The sequence below is a fragment of the Oryzias melastigma genome, linkage group LG3 (assembly GCF_002922805.2).
Source record: "Oryzias melastigma strain HK-1 linkage group LG3, ASM292280v2, whole genome shotgun sequence".
Lineage (NCBI taxonomy): Eukaryota > Metazoa > Chordata > Actinopteri > Beloniformes > Adrianichthyidae > Oryzias > Oryzias melastigma.
In genome coordinates, this window is record NC_050514.1 from 33,803,952 (window position 1) to 33,813,858 (window position 9,907).

Genomic DNA, 9,907 nt, shown 5'->3' on the forward strand with positions numbered 1-9,907 from the left:
CCTGCAGCCATCTTTGCGTAATACCTTTTCATGTCCAACCATTCCGTCCCTGGGGGGGATTGTCAGAGACTTCCTTGAAACGTCCTGTTCCTGAGGAAGGTCTCCGGGGCCGCTCCTCTTCATGACTCTGTTCCTGAGGAGGGTCTCCGGGGCCGCTCCTCTTCATGACTCTGTTCCTGAGGAGGGTCTCCGGGGTCGCTCCTCTTCATGACTCTGTTCCTGAGGAGGGTTTGCATGTCACCCCTCACCTCTGCTGGGCTGCAAACTGTTTTCTCTACCTGTATTTTTTTTACCTTCTGGTCCCCTCCTCTCAGGTGTTTTGGGCATCTGGGATCTGCCCTTTAGGGGAGGGGTACTGTCAGAACCCTTTTTGTTTATCAGTGGTTTTAGTCATGTTTTGGTTAATTTATTAAATACTCGGTTTCTGCCACCAAAGCCTGGTCTCTTTCATTTGGGTGCAGATGTTGGTGCAGATGGATAGTTGGGGGAAAAGTCCAGCTATGACACCTGGAGAAGTACACTCAAGTAAAAATCAACAAGGCCATAACTGATCAGCAGAGCATCCCCTCAGGTAAGACTGACATTTCATTCGGGGTTACTTACGTGTACCTTTAACACCTGCCATAGAAACCTCTTTAGATCAGGTTTTCTGTGAATGTTTTTGTCATACTTTCTCTCCATCTCTAACACTTTTACCACTGAAGTGTCTAGCCCTTCTGCTCTCTTTGGGGTCCAAATGACTCCAACCACATATTGATATGCGATTTCTTCCATGACAAATGTGGACAGGATTTTATGTCTGCCTTGGACATTAGTGAAACTCAAAAATCAGTGAAAAGAAAAAGTTCAGCGCACTGTCTTGTGGGGTCCAGATGACCCCACTTTTAATGTAAACAAGCCAAGGAGAGCGGAAGGGCTAGAAAAGTCCTGGCTCACGCCTGAACCTTTTGCACGGGGAGTTAGAACTAATTAAAAGACGTCTTCTGTGATCCGGCGCTCCACTTCGTGCTGCTCTGTAGGTCCCTGGATTGAGCCCAGCACGATCCGGACTCACACAGGACCAAGAAACATGAGAGACAAACACACCAAAAGATAAAAGGGTGAAAGAGCTCGCTGTCATTTAGTGGTTTCAGTACAACCAAACACGATATTCCACCACTCTGCAGCAGATTTTTGTTTTGTATATCCAGAAATTAAAGAACAGAACTCTTTTATTTTTTTATTTATTGTGGGATTTTCACCTCAACATTTTCAAGCTTCCCACTTTTCCCCAATAGATCCACCTTAACCCAGAACTTTGTCGGGCTTTCTCACCTAAAACCTCTTATTTTTTATGTTTAAAAGAACAAAAGCAAAACTACAAATCTGATGGATTTTAGATCTTTACAACCGACAAACCCATTTTTGATGCAGTCGGATGTGGAAATCTTCTTGCTTCCTTTTATGTAGAAACATGCCTGCGTGACAGTAATTTCATGTAAAAATCCTTTAAAAATTATGTAATTAAGAGCAAAAGGCTTCCATATTTCTGCTCATTAGAGACCATCTCCATGTATACTAATGGAAAACCTAATTAGCTTGTACCCGGCATGAATGCTAACGGTAAAAGCGGAGTTCTTGAGTGCCTAACAGCACACTTTCATGTCTGATTGGCTGCACAGTTCATGTGGAAACCATCAAGACATAAATGATGAAAGTATAAAAACACTGCAGGATAATTGCAGAAAATGTACCTGTTTACGAGAATTGAAAACCTGTCAAACAAACGGCTTTAGCTGAAGTTTATAGACACAGAAGATGCAGCTGAACGCATAAGAAATGCTCAAGTCAACAAAGGAATTCCCACTTTGATTCACTGAATAAACTCCGTTTCGAAACTAAAACTTTGTTCATAAACTTTAAGATGATTTAAGTCCATTAAATTATTTATTGCAAAGCTACTCCATTACAAATTAATTTAAACCAAATTGAAGAAGCACTAATGGACGGTGTCATCAAAAGTAAAGGTTGTGAATGTTCATTAATCTAAAGGAAAACATTCGTTATGATCTCCAGTGGATTCTGCTGCAGTTGATCTGATTTTGGAGTTTTTCTTGACTGAGAATGACTTTATTTGCTTAAAAAAAATGAGTTTATCACATCATCTTACTCTGAATTTTAACTATTTTAATTATTTTACTTTTCTTTGTCTTTACTTTCTTGTTCTTCTGTAGGAACTACAGGGGAAATCAGCTAAATTTCCTATAATCTGGTCCAATACATCAGTTGTGAACTATTTGTGAACAACAATGAACAATTCAAAAGTTTAGACTAAATCAGGTCTATAAGTGCTTTTGGAAACTTTTAGGATATTTTGGTTCCATTTTAGACATGATTCTTAATGCTGCTGCAGTTTCTTATGAATGTCTCCAACAGGAAACTGGATTAAAGCCGCTCCTTTAACAAACATTACGAAAGATTTCCTCCATAAACGTTGTATCACAGACCTGGATCCACCGCCCCCCTCCACCACCACCACAGAACCACCGCCCCCCTTCACCACCACCACAGCACAGAACGGCTATTTTTACCCGTTTGACTGGCAAACCCTTTTGGTTCAACAGAGTTACAACCTGATTAATCAGCCATGATTAGCATTTAGCCGGCCCGCGGAGCCGTGATGTGCGTTATTTATTTATATACCTCTGCCCTCCCATTTTTCGCCGACACATTAAGCTGCCAGTCTCGTCAGGCTGACGGGGTCAGCGGCCTCGTTCATTTCAGGACTCGGGCGTTTCTGCTACTCTCTTTGAACGCGTCTATATGTCTTCTATGAAATGAAAAAGCTTCTTCTGCTGGGATTAGATCTCTTTGTTTAACTTTGTTTCAACATCCTCCCTTAAAGACGACGACTTTAGAAACTTCAAAGGTTGATGTATAGTTGTGTTCATAATCTGAGTTTGTTAGATGAAGAAAAGCATCAAATCCTTACATTTGACTGCTTTAAAAAAGAAAAAAGCTTTAAAAGGTGAGCAGTGCCAACATATTTGCCTACAAACCCGAACATTTCCTATGTAAACTGAAAAGAGGCTTAAAGTGCAGGTGTTAATCTTCAAATGAGAATTTAGTTTTAATATCATGTATTTGATGTTTCACCAACAGATTGTTCTGACCGCTCCGTAACGTCAATCTGGTCGGTCTCAAACCCAGAAGATGTTTGTGTTTGGAGTCACCTTCTCACTGAAACAATCCTCACCAGCATTAAGCAGCACGACTCCTTCAAGTTCAAACCCCAAATCATGATGTGCACACCACCATGCCTTCCCAGTGAACTGTAGTTGGGATTCAGTGTTAGGCTTTGAGCCTCAGTCTGTCCTTAAGGTGAACATGGGATGTCTGCAGGTGAAAAATGGTCATTTGCACTGAACGAAATTTGAGCCGCAGGGTCGTCTAAGTCAAAGTACGAATATGATCTGAGGACTGCACGGTGGCGCAGTGGTTAGCGCTCTTGCCTCACAGCGAGAAGGCCCCAGTTCGAATCCCAGCTGGGACCTTTCTGTGTGGAGTTTGCATGTTCTCCCCGTGCATGCGTGGGTTTTCACCGGGGACTCCGGCTTCCTCCCACCGTCCAAAAACATGCCTCATAGGTTCATTGGTGACTCTAAATTGCCCCTAGGTGTGAATGTGAGAGTGAATGTGTGTGTGATTGAGGCCCTGAGACAGACTGGAGACCTGTCCAGGGTGAACCCCGCCTTCGCCCATCAGTAGCCGGGATAGGCTCCGGCACCCCCGCGACCCCGACAGGGAAGAAGCGGTCAGGAAGATGAATGAATGAATGACTGATCTCAGGTCCCACAGTGAAATTTGGGCATGGGGCACGACCACTCAAGTGTTAAAATCTCAACTTTGGAGAGATTACAAGGAACTGAGCTTTGGACATGTGACGTTTTCAGTGACTCGATCATTGGATAGAATACAAATCCAATATGGCTGATCGATGCGAGGGTTCTCATCCTCAAAATTCATCTATTTCTAAACTTCGCTGGGGCTGTGGGGTTGCCGGAGCCTATCCTGGCTATTGTTACCCAGCCAGCCAAGTTTGGCCCATGCGGTTTAAAGATGGACAGAAGTGTGGGAACCAGTTGTGTTTGTCTGCAGTTTCCGTGGTGGCCCCACCTGTGTTTGCTCACACTGGCTACACTGCTCAGGGACTGGTAGCCGGGGCGGCAACCAAGCTTGCTCTGCCGGCCCCTGGGCGTGGCACTTACTTGCTCTGCCGACCCTGTGAAACCGGGCAGTGGAGCTCGCTGTGCTGTGTTTTGGCGCAAGACCACCAAAAATGAAGATGTTCGTGGATGTTACCTGCCAGCAGAGGCATGACAGGCTGGAAAGATGATGATGATTATTGTGATTAAAAGAAAAGAATGATCACGACATCAAACACTGCAACTGCATCTTATATACAATACAAGTTGCTTTTACCAAAACAAAAGCATGATGCTTTAATTTTGATAAATTGAGAGATATTTGTTTTTGAAGGGAACAGTCAACATTGTTTGATTTTAACAACAAAATAATAATTTTTAGTCGAAGAAAAAGCAAATAGAATTTCACCATGTTAACATTTTGAATCGATACATGTATCGGCAAATGAAATATCGCGATATATTGCAAAATCAATTCTTCCCTACACCCTCGTATCAACTGCTGTACGGGTGTGACTGAAATGTTTCACAAATTCTTCAATTCTGGGCTTTCTCTTAGCTGGTTAATTCAAATAAACTAAATAACTTTACATTATTAATCACATATCTTAAATTTCTTCACCAATTAGTTATTTATGGTTGAGTTATCGGTTGACTGATTACTTTTTACCTCTACCCTGGTGATATTGTTTTAGAGTAGCAGGTTGTGGTGATTCTGGTTGTCATAGTGAGGATAATTAAAGAGGATTCAGAGTTATGAGGAGCCGATGAAGCCGGAGGATCGCAGACAGACGCTCTGCAGAGCCTCCTCCTCCTGCCACCTTTTATTTGCTCACGGCTGCAGTGGCGGTGCTAGCCCCGGGTGGCGCCGCACTGCTTCCCTGGACTTGGAAATACGGCCGCCACGAAAGGAGGTGGCAGATGGCTGACGAAGCAGTTTGACTCATAACGCTCCAGTAAAACTTTAGCTCCAGGATTTAGTACTAGCCCCCTGCACTTAGTAAACTGCAGCTGCTGGCATATTTTTTCTAAAGTCCCAAACTGATAGTTTGGTGAGCTGTGCATAAACATGCTTCATTGATTGTGTTGTTAAAAAGTGTCAGGGGTCAGTTTCAGAGCTGCTGCAGGAGTCAGGCGCCGCCGCAGGAATCAGCCGCCGCAGGATTCAGCCGTCGCAGGATTCAACCGCCGCCGTCTTCTCTGTGGGTTCGAGCAGAAGGCTGAGCTTGTGCAGACCACACAGATCTGATCAGTTTTGATGGTTTTTAATCTGCTGAGGCAACAAACTGCCTCAATGTTTTGTTTTTTTGTGCTAAAATCACAGATAAATATTGTTTGTTTGAGAGGCGGAGCTTAAGACAGAGGAGTAGAGGAGAAGGTTTGATTGGTGGAACAGAGTGTAGAAGAGGAAGTACTGAGTATCCATATGCTGAAGCTGCAGGAAGGAGTCTGATCGGGCTCAGGTGAGATGTCTGCACACTTGTCTCTCTCTCGTTGATCGTGTTTTAGACATTCCATAGTCGGCCCACTACATTGATGTGTGTTCCTTCAGTCATGTGACTCCTCTAGTTTGTCACAAAAACTCAGACAACTCAAGATGCTTGAGTTGAAACGTTTTTTTCCGAAGGAGCTCCGGAAGCTGTGGGAATTTCCCAGGAGGTGAGCGCCGTTGAAGAGCACGCCATCCCGTCCTCCACGCACTTTCAAGGTGCACTCACACCGACTCGCGGCGGACAGTTTCAGTCAATGGAACAGACGAGACATGAGGTGATCTGAGCGACAGGCACAGTTATTTTTAGAGCTGGATATCGGTTATAATTTCCAAAATCGATTCGATTCACAAGAACCTGAATCGATTTGATTCCGATTTTTTCCGATTCTTTCGATTCTTCATTTCACTTTTAAACTTACAAATTTATACACATTTGTTTAGAAATACATTAAAAATTCTATTATTTCATTTGAATATATTTATATTAATCTGATCCAGTTCACATCTTGTAAATGTATCAGTGAAATAATGAGATTGTTAATATCATCCAGAGTTACATAGATTCTCTAAAGGAGAAGTTCTAACTAAAATGTTCAGATCATTAACATGTAAACATTGTTCTGCTTCTCCTGGAGGACGTTTCAGTTTGACCACTAGGTGGCGCTATAGCATTACACCTTATTCCAGAAGAAGACAACAGTATGAGGGGAAAAAAATGAAGTTTTAGACCGTAAATAGTTACTTTTAAAATATATATCTTTAAAAGAGTTTGGAAAATTAATGCCTGTAAGCAAATAAAGATGTTCATTGATTCAGCAAGGTGTTTTTTTTTTTGTTTTGGTCAACCAATCGTTAGCATTAGCCGTCCTAAGGGAAATTCTATTGAATGTTAGCATCAAGCTAGCGGACTTTAGCTTCATGTGCTAAATCGATTTATATCTTTTGTGAATCGATTATTGATTTATTAAGCTTTAATCGATTCAAATCGATTAAGTGATTTTTTTTGTAACCCAGCCCTAGTTATTTTCTATTTCATCTTTAGTGATGTTTATTTCAATGAAAAAAAAAATCTGAGTTATTTCCTGACTTTTTTCAATGAAGATCCCAGAAAAAGTTATTATTGTTTGGCTATGTGTGGCTTCTGGAAGACCATAAATATTTACGGTTAGACACTCCCTGCAAATGTTTACCCTCTTTTGGTTAGCCCACAAACTGATCCGAGCCCTGCATCCCAGGAGAAAAAGTAATGTGCCCATCACAAGAACAAGTTTGGGGACCTCTGCTCTAGAGAAAGTAATTTATTTTTCTGAATTTGAGTTGAGCATATTTAAGTAAAATAGCCTAAATGATACTGAAATGATTTGAACTGCACACTGTACTGTCACAATCTGTCAGTTCTGTTCTGTTTTACTCTTCTTGTGTTTTCTGTGCAGGTTGCAGGCTCCTCTGGAAGGCTCCGCCCCCTCTCCCGTGGCTCTCCATGGAGTGGTGCACAGCTGCCTGCATCTAGGTTCATTTGTTTGAGTTCTATCACCGTGAGTCTGTTTCTGCTTCCTGTGTCGGCGTGTTCATCTCTGTTTTCAGGTTCTGTTATGTTTGTGGAGTTTTTCCCACCTATCTACAGTGTAAAGGTCTTTAAAGTCCAAACGTATGAGGGTTCTCCATAGAAAGGTGAGCTTCTGAACTTTGGATCATCTTTTTAAATGCTGCATTGTAAATAAACAGTTTAAATTGTTGAACAGAACCGATCACACAGCCCTCTTCAGGCTCCCTGCACGCACGTTTCATAAGAAGTTTCTTCCTTACATTTTAAATGAGCTACATTTAGCAGAATTAACATGAGATCCATCTGATCCGTGCAGCTCACAGAGCACGAGGTTACCTGAAGGTTAATATTGGCCCACAGCAGGTCATCTTTTACGGACGTGTCAGAGCCTGCACATCTGTAAATGTTCATGCAAAGTCATTCTCATTTCCAGGATGTCAAACGCTGCCGTTTCGTCAAGGCGTGATGTCTTTCTGAGATATGAACGAGGTGTCCTCTGGCGCTCGTGTTGTCATGGAGGTGAACGGAGTAGAGAGGGCAGCTTCTCGTGAAGTCCTTATGCGTGTTCACCATGTTTGAGGAACGTGCAGGACGGCGTGCACATCAATCTGAGGAACTCAAGTCAATAAAAAATCCATGAACATGAAAAAATAAAACTTTCTGTTGTAGTTTGAACAAGGACTCTGATTTTGAATTCTGTTTGCAGAATCACGTAAATTATTTTGATATATAGATTCAATACACAAAAAATGAATTTTCACTCAGCCTGAGACACTGAGCTGAGTTTGTTTTACAAATATAAATTAAGAAACGCACAACAGCAAATGAAAAGTAAAAGTAACTCTTCAGTGCTGAAAAAAAGAGACAAAACATAATAAAACAACTTATCATTTTCAAACAACAGAGAGTTGTTCCTAAATGGGTTAAATCATAGTTTTGTTTCAGTAATCAAACTCATTCACATTGTTCTTGTACATCAGGATTTCAAACTCAATCACACAAGGGGCCAAAATCCAAATCACACCTGAGATCGAACAGGATGAACATTTATTGAACACTTAAAACTACATTTTTTTAGCCTAAACAGCTAGCATGTAGCCGAAATATTAGCTAAACTCCAAAATAGCCTAAGAAATCGGTGTGAAATAACTGGCGCTAAATGAAGGACATCGGTATATTTTTTTTACTTTTTGTGGAAGGTAGTGAATCACTGATGACAAAATAAACAAGATTTCAAATAATCTGAGGTCATATTTGTTATTGTTGTCTCTAAAACTTAACTTTAATTTAATTTAATTTATTTATTTGGGACAGTGCACATGCAATGAATCCTGCGGCATATTTATTAACAGTTTTACTCTAAAAGATGTTAAAAAATAATATAAAAGACACAACAGCACAAATCATAGGAGGAGTGGCTTATTAACTTTCAGCCGAATGGTAAGGACAACCCCCAAGTCCTTGATCTCGTACAGTCTCGTCGTTCGCCCTCATCTCAGGCGGTTTTCTCCGCCCCCTCCAGCAGCAGCTTAGTCTCGCCGACGATGCAGGCGAGGCGCCTGGGGATCTCAAACACACCTAGTCTATTATCTGATCTGTATGACAATTCTTGTTTTTGCTTTTAAATCAGTGGGTACGGCACCGTTTTACCTTTTTGATCTGATTTTAAAACGTTTGCGTTCTACGGACCAGTGTTTGTTTCTAGTTCCGAAAACTACATGTCAATTCCGGGGAGATCGGGCTTTTGCTGTTCTGGCTCCTAAACTGAATCAGTTTCCACCAGCTATTAAAAAGTTTTAAATCTGAACTGTTCCTCCACTATCGCGCTGTAATCTGTGCTTAGCTGCTTTTTATTATGTCAATTTTAATTTCTATGAAATATAATTTTATAGATTTACTTTTGAAATTGTTTTTATGAGTGTAATGTATTGTGTTTTCATGTACAGCACTTTGGGCCTCCTTGGCTGGTGGTGAAAGGTGCTTTATAAATGAATACATTAAATTAAATCAAGTGTTTTTGTGTTTTGCTTGTTAATTTATTAAATTTTAATCAAATAAAAAAAGTCAATTACAACTTCTTCTAAATATAAATGAATAATAATAAAGTGGCAGACGGTCTTTCTTTTGCATATGAAACTCTGCATTACCGACCCGGATAGTCAGCGTCATTGATGATTTGATTTAGAGTCGCCAAAAGGTTCCGATCTGTAAATAAAGCTTCACGAGATGCTCCACGTCTTCCAGCTTCGAGCATGGCTCTGATAAACTGACAGCTTTCGGTTTCACCGTCATTCTCAGCGTCACTGTCAGTGTCATTGCCAGATTGTGAGCTCTTACTTTACGTGCTGCCGGCTCAAATTGATCGGGCTTTACAGTCCTCAAACCACAAACACCCGGCGCCTCTGAATCAGCGTCACTTTCAGAACAAATGTTTCCACAATCTGAGTCTGAAGACAGAATTGTGGACCTGGAAATATCGGCGCTATCGCTAGCTCCGACACGCTAAGGAGAAGCCATCTTGCTATATTGACCCCTCTGACGTCACACGACCACGTGACCAAAACGGGGCTTTTGACCCGGAAGAGACAGGTTTGCCAAATTTGGCCTCAAAAATGCCGTTTTATTTCAATATTTCTTGCTCAAAACACGACAAAACATTTGGAAATGGTAAATATAAGGCGAAAA

The 9,907-nt window shown here is 41.4% G+C and overlaps 1 long non-coding RNA gene across 1 annotated transcript; it reads left to right on the forward strand.

The window, feature by feature from the left end:
• Positions 1-7,178: 7,178 nt before the first annotated feature.
• On the forward strand, positions 7,179-7,897 carry LOC112161199. Its single transcript, XR_002921809.2, has 2 exons — positions 7,179-7,347; positions 7,656-7,897. It is a non-coding gene; the product is annotated as an uncharacterized LOC112161199 (long non-coding RNA).
• The last annotated feature ends 2,010 nt before the right edge of the window (positions 7,898-9,907 follow it).